The sequence below is a fragment of the Mus caroli genome, chromosome 18 (assembly GCF_900094665.2).
Source record: "Mus caroli chromosome 18, CAROLI_EIJ_v1.1, whole genome shotgun sequence".
Lineage (NCBI taxonomy): Eukaryota > Metazoa > Chordata > Mammalia > Rodentia > Muridae > Mus > Mus caroli.
The window spans coordinates 26329417-26336621 of NC_034587.1; the positions used below are offsets into that span (position 1 = coordinate 26329417).

General features: G+C 37.3%; 1 long non-coding RNA gene across 1 annotated transcript in view; it reads left to right on the forward strand.

Moving 5' to 3' along the window:
- The window catches only part of LOC110284441, a 61314-nt gene that overhangs the window by 8472 nt on the left and 45637 nt on the right, over window positions 1-7205 (forward strand). The window contains exons 2-4 of the long non-coding RNA XR_002376935.1: window positions 1664-1821; window positions 4660-4779; window positions 6847-6898. This is a non-coding gene — a long non-coding RNA (uncharacterized LOC110284441). The remainder of the gene's footprint in view (window positions 1-1663; window positions 1822-4659; window positions 4780-6846; window positions 6899-7205) is intronic.

Consider the following 7205-nt stretch of genomic DNA (forward strand, 5'->3'; position numbering starts at 1 on the left):
AAATGATTGGCATGATGTATGTATATTCTAATTTGTGATATCTCACTACTGAGAATAAAATCATGAGGAAAAGGTACACAGAAATAAACAAAACCAAATTTGAAAAAAAAAATTGACTCAATAGTGAATATGTAACCTAAAGTACATGAACACATGTCTTGTGTATTGTTATAATATGTATAAGAATATTATTAAAAAACACAAAAATATGTTGAGCTCAAATATGGCAATTAATGTATATAGTTAGAATGCCTAAGTGTAAGTATTAAGGATATTCGTATACTTTGACTAAACTGGTCCAGGGCCCTGGTACAAAGGCCAGGTTCAGATCTTGAATTGGGTTAATAACAAACTTAATTCACCGAGATGACAGTGTGTTCAACTGTCAACCCAGTCCTAACAAAAGACTCAAAATCCAGGGTTAGAACATACTATCAACTTCCCCCTATGTCTATGCCTTAACTCCTAAACTGTGACCACATTAACTATGTGGCCAGAGGATAACTTACATGTGTGATTCAGGCCATAATCTGAGATGAAGAAATTGTCTCAAATCAACTGGCAGACTCAGTCCAATCATATACTTTCTTACAAGTAGAAAACTTTCTTCTGCTAGAGTCAAAGCAATTAATAAAAATACAAACATCACTCCCATGGCTAAGAATTTGACTCTGTCTTTTTGCCTTTGAAATTAAATTTAATAGATCACAAGTTAAGGAATGGGAAAGCCTCTACATGATGGGCATGTTCCATGTTTGGAAATAGCAAAGATAGGAGACTTCAGTCTAAAGTTCTAAGGAGTTGAACACCACCCACTAGTTGAATAAGGAAGAAATATTGATGTCCTGCAGTGTTTAGAAAGGAAGATACCATTGCCAACTCCTTGATGTTAACTTGGTTTGAGACCTATACTAGACTTTTCACAAGATGAATTGAGAGATATTAAATTTGCATTTTTATAAATCCCTAAATATATAATGTGTCAGCTGAACATGACTAATTCAGGCCTCTAATAAGTGGTATATATCATTATTGTCATGGTTTAAAGTGACAGCCAATGTGTTTATATCCATGACTTGCAGCTACTTTCTTCTGCGGTTACTTGAACTTCTGATTCATAAATGTTGTCATTTTTCAAGGTCCCCTAAGTAATGTGTCTTCTTTCAGGTGTATGTTATGTTTCATAGCAATATTATTCACCCCCCAAAAAAAACAACAACAACAAAAAACCCTCCCATCATTCTGTCATGGTATCTGTGTATAAGCAGGTCATAGGATTAGAAATTTGAATACTGAGTGATTTTGTATGTGGAAACATGAAAGCAAGTCTGCGCTTCTCTCACTATTCTCAGTGAAGGCACCTGGGCAGCTGCAGAGTCAGATTTCATTCTCCCATTGCTGCCACCTTCAGTCACTGACCCACAGTTACCAGTTCAGGGACTTCTGAAGTAGAAACCTGGAATTAATTGCACCAATTTTCTGGGTCTAAGTGATGTCTGTCTTGGTGACCCAGGGTTGTAGAATGAAGAGTTACCTGCCAGGATTCAAGTGGTAATCTCTCTGGAGCCCCTGTTGGTCCAAAGAAATAGAGACCAAGAAGATTCTACTGATGCTTAGGTTTTGTTTTAATCAAGATATGTTTTTCTTTTTGCTTTTATTGCAGTCAAGACTTCTGTATTATGAAACCGAAGATAAAGATATAATCACAGCTCAGCTACACTTGTTAATGAGCTACCTTGGACTAGAAATGATATCAGCGGCATTGCTATTAACAAGTTAAATAACACCACGTGCATTACTTACAACACAGTGTTCTTGAAGGTAGAGGATGCTAAATTGGGAGGAAAGGTCAACCCTGAAAAACAGTCCTATGGTAGGGAAAGAATTAGCTCACTTAAATACTTGGCCTAATAGATAGAAAATTCAGTGCAGATAAATGCAGAATAATGAGTCTTGCAGGATGTAATAAAGGGCATAATATGTGCTTAATGGCAAGGTACTTCAGCATATTGACCTGGAGAGAGATAGGAGTTATTTTTAATAAAATTCTATATCGAAGATTATTCAGCTCCATTATCATTGGGAAAAATGCTGTGTGTTTTGTTAGAACTTACCTGAAGGAGCACATCTATTCTAATCGCTGCACATTCTCCAGGAAGCACACTAAGAATGAGCCTTAAAGGGGCAATTTGTAAGACACTCTAAATGAAAGCACTTATCAGATATATAAGTTTGGAAGCAATTATTGGGAAAACTGACCACTTTCTCTCTGGTAAGTCAGATGTGTTACCAAACTGTGGAACAAAGGGGTGTCAGGACTCCGAGAGCAAACAGGCTGCACCTCAACGGAGTAGGAGCTGCTCGTTAAATCTAGCTCTCCTTCTTCAGCACCCACTTTTATCAATGGTCTGACAATTCCATTAACTTCTCTGGCAATTACAAATCCTGGCTAGCAAATAGCAGGCAGGTAGCTCTCTCTGACAGTTCTGCTTGTTGGCAGCCAATTTACATCATGAGGATCTGGCAAGTTGGAACATTAGGGCTCAGCTGCTCCCAAATGAGAACTTCAGGTGATAAGGCTGCTTTTAGAGCTTTTGTCTTACTGGTGTCCTACTGAGACTTGATTCCTCTGTAGGTTACTGGGAAATTACAACATTAGCGTGGTTGGCTGACTATTATCAATCAAGATAAAAGATAAGCAGTAGGTCTTGAAAGTAAGGGTGGGCACAGTGATCTGAAATGTCCTCCAAAGACAGGCAGAGGAACTCCTATCCAGAGAGAGATACTCCCTATATAATCGAGGAAACATATTACTAATTGAAAAACGGATACTACAATATGTGAAGGTACTTAGTGCTTGGTGTGAAAAGTCACTTGTGTGAGTTTCACTCACACACATGAAAGACCACTTCTATGTGCCTGTGTCTATCTGGCTTGCTACATTTCTCTTGCTAGGAAACTGGTGAGAATTAGTAATTAAATTACTACCACTAATAAGCAAATGAACAAGGTTGAATTACCTGGCAATGTGTACAGATAATTTCTAAATCTGGATTTTGTGACTCCCAATTTGAACTGCCATTGGAGGTTGGGGCTAGATGATGCTTTTTCTATCTTCCTGGGATTAGAGAATGTGTTGTACATCCTTTGATTTTATTGTACCAAGAGCCAACACTAGATACCTTTCTGGCACCTAGTTGTTTCAAAGAAAAATACAGTCAAGCCCTCAAGTCACAGAAATACCCTAGGTGAGTATCATTAATATTGGCCCTCACCACCTGTTCTTTGAAAAAGCTAACTTCAAGCACACCTATAAACTACAGACATTGAAGTTGCCCCTTACCAAGCTACAATCATTCATATAAAGATAGCTTAGAACTAGAAAATAGAACCACCAGACACTAAAATAAAGGATAGAGATTTAGAGTAAGCATCAACAATGCCCTTGGAATCACAAGATTTTAGTGTGAAATTTGAAGCTTTAGTTCAGGTAAAAGGGAGAACAGAAACATGATAAGCTTATGCTTTCTGGGGACAAATGCATTCTGTGAAAGTCACAGGCACTCCATCTGTGAAGTCACATGTACTACTACTACCTAGGGAAAGAAAAGGAAGCTATATTTTCATCACAGAGGGCAAGTCATTCTCTCTCATAGCTGAAATCTGGTTTGTTTGTGTATTTATATCAAAATATTTTTGTAATTTTGTTGTTTTGATTGATATGTATCTGAAGTAATTTTGAGTCAAGCTGGAAGTTCTGAACTCCTTGACCAATGGGTCACAGCTCTGTGCAGTGACACTCTGCCATTAAACAGAAGCTGACATAAGGAGGGATCATTTTGATTTTTACGGACTCAAAAATTGTGCAGTTTTCCAGTCTTACAGTTTTTTCTGGGGATAGATGCTGAGATACCATGTTCTATCATAACATTTTCCTAATTTCAATATCTCAGATTTTACCAAACATTAAATAAACTACAAAGCAGTAAGTTTGAAGTTTCAAATGAATTTGTCAGAGATTTTCTAAAACAAAATGATCTGTGGCTATATGACTCTTTTGTGTCTATAGAAAAATTCAGAATGAAAAATAGTATATTGTTGCAGTTGTTGTACACTGCTTAATCTAAGTAAGTCTGGAGATGTATCTGGCTGGCGTGGACTGATGTTGTCTTTCATATAGAATATAACAACACTGAGGGATTTATAAGAGGAATCTGTGTGAGAAAGAGGGCCTTATTAGTATTGAAATACCTATAATCAAAAATAAATATAATCACAAACTGTCAAACTAAGCACTGCTCTACACAGAATAGGCTGGCTAAGAGCAGCTAAGATCCTCTACCATTAAAGAGTAAAAACCTGGATGGTTGAATGGGAAAACTCTTTAATGTGCAGAAATGAGTACCAGCTAAACATCCCAATCTGCCCTTCTATCCCCAAGATTAAGTCAAGACATGGAATTTTTCCTTGGGATTCGCAGATGTCTGTCCTCTACAGTAAGGATTGTTTTTCATGTGGTCCTCTCAGCCTAGAATGTTCTCAACCCCTCTGCTCTACATTATGCAGACTAGCAAAACATTCCATTAGTAGATCACACATCATCATTCAGGAGCAAGCCTGGGTGATTCCAATGTAATATCTGTTCCTCCATCTGCATAGGTCACTGAGAAGCAGTGATGAGCACAGTGACTGCACCATATGATATGTGAGCATCAGCTGTGGGAGTCAGGGAAACATTGGATGAGTTGCATGGAGGATGAGATTCTTCTACATACCAAAGTATTTATATACCATCTCTGTCCAAGTATACAGTTCACAAGATGCCTTTCTCAGAGATTATTAAATCTATCTGGTCTTATTGTTAACCACGTATTCTCCTTGTCTTTATCATCCAATCCCAACCACAAAATTCTATCAAAAGAACTAATAATTTAAAATCTCTTTAACTCAATGCAGCCTTTGTTCTTCAATCATAAAAGTATAAGAAGAAAAGTATTAATATTTAGGATCATGGTTGTGTATTGGAATGTTCCTTAAAAATATATATGGTTTTAAAGATGCAGCTGTAATTTTAAACGACTGTGTAATATGAGTAGCTACCAGTAAAGCAAGTACAGAAAAAATACATATGTTCTTCAAATCTAACATCATTAGTATTCAGTGACAATCATTCACCATCAATATCAATGCTAAAAACAAAGCATAACATTTCCACATGCCCCATATTTTTAAACTCTGTAAAGATTTCAAGGTCAATAATTTACAATCAATCCATGGATGATTCTTATACTTAAACTTCACTTTTTTAAAGGTTATCTTATTTTTCCTTGTTCAGAGTCAAATGTACACACAAAAATAAATGGAGCCACATGGGGTGAGAGACCCATGCACTTCCATAGCTTAAAGGATGAAAAGCAATTACATAAATAATAGCAACAGTTATGATGTTCATAGGAAATAAAGTCCTTAGAATTTGAATGTTCCATTTGAGATAAAACAAACAACACAGAGGTAGAATCAGAAGCAGGCTTCAGATTTTTAATGGCTATCAATGCCCACATTTGGTTTTGTTAAACTGGGATCTTCAAATAGCCAGATTCTCAATGAGCAGAATCCTAAGAAAGACTTCATCATGTGATGATGCTCAGGGTTGTATTATATTTCAATTTGATGACTGCTGTCCCAATTCTACAGAATTGCTCTTGGCTTAGTCTCACAGTTGCAATAGTAGCTATCTTTCAGATATCTAAGTGATATGGTTTTTACCAGGTGTTGACACCATGTCTGTCTTTAATTAAATGGTTTGTGGACTCAAGCTCTATGGCTGTCTTTGAAGGTAGCAGAAAAAGGCCAGAAGCTGCTAAGGAATACTGTTGACTCTCGAAGCTCACAAGCTCACACTAGAATCTACCGCTGAGTTTCAAAATGGCTGAGTCATCTTGGTTTTAACCCTGTGAGACTTACATGGAACAATTTACATAGAAAACTGCAAGAAAACTCTGCTAGTTTAAACAATGAAACCTTAGGTAATTTGTTATGATGCAGTAGAAAACTCACATGGCACTGTTAAGGATGGAGCAAGAGTTTTTTCTTATGTTATATTTACAACCCACAGTCCTTTGAATTCACATGTAGACTGGCTAATTTCCAACCAATTAGGGAGCACTGAGCCTACCTCTCCATTTGCCATATGGCTTCCTTTCATGACCATCAAGGGACATCTAGGGATTAGAAACCAAAAGCTGAAAGCTGAGCTGTTTGCCTTACTGTGTTGACAACAGCTCCTGTATCCTCAGCTGCTAATATTCTGCCACTAAATCTACGTTAAAAAACATAAAAAGAAAAATAGCAGCACACTAAGGAAAATAAATGTTCAGATGAATTCATGTGCTTTCCACTAGAGAGGATAATAATAAATCCAGCAAGCAGTACAAATTGCCCTCCAACTTTAGAGTCACCTCGTCATTCCCAGGGATATCAGGAGAATTAATGGTCAAACATGTTAATAGAATAATGGAGCGTCCTTAACCATTTCTAGAGGAGGAAAGGGAGGGGTGTGCTGGATGCTTATTTTATGGCAATTTATGTCAGTGTAAAAGTTATAAAGATTGCCAGAAAGTAAAGGAGCCTGATGTAGAATCAGTAGAGAGACTGTAAAATCAATATCTGTAGGGTTTTCAATGCCGTGTTTGGCAGGTCCTTTCAGAACTACGGTCTGCTAGTATTTTATGCATGTAACTGGTAACAGTGATGGTAGATGATGCTCAACTCATAGAGTTGGCATAGAATCAATCCTCAAAAACAAAATGTACTATGTCTCTCTCTATTTTCTATCAGCTCTCTCAGAAGCTGTGTGACTCTAGAAACTAAGTTCAAGAGAGTCTGATCCCCAGAAAAGGTGGTTTCAGGGGTTACAACGTATCTAAATGATAGACATGCCAAGGCACCATTAAAGACATTCATTGGTTAGAGCACAATTAATATAAATAACTACAATATAATTTTAGCTCTTTTAAGAATATGTTTGTTTGTTTGTTTTGTATTTTGGTTTTTGGTTTTTGGTTTTTGGTTTTTGGAGACAGGGTTTCTCTGTATAGCCCTGGCTATCCTGGAACTCACTTTGTAGACCAGGCTGGCCTCGAACTCAGAAATCCGCCTGCCTCTGCCTCCCAAGTGCTGGGATTAAAGGTGTGCACCGCCGCCGC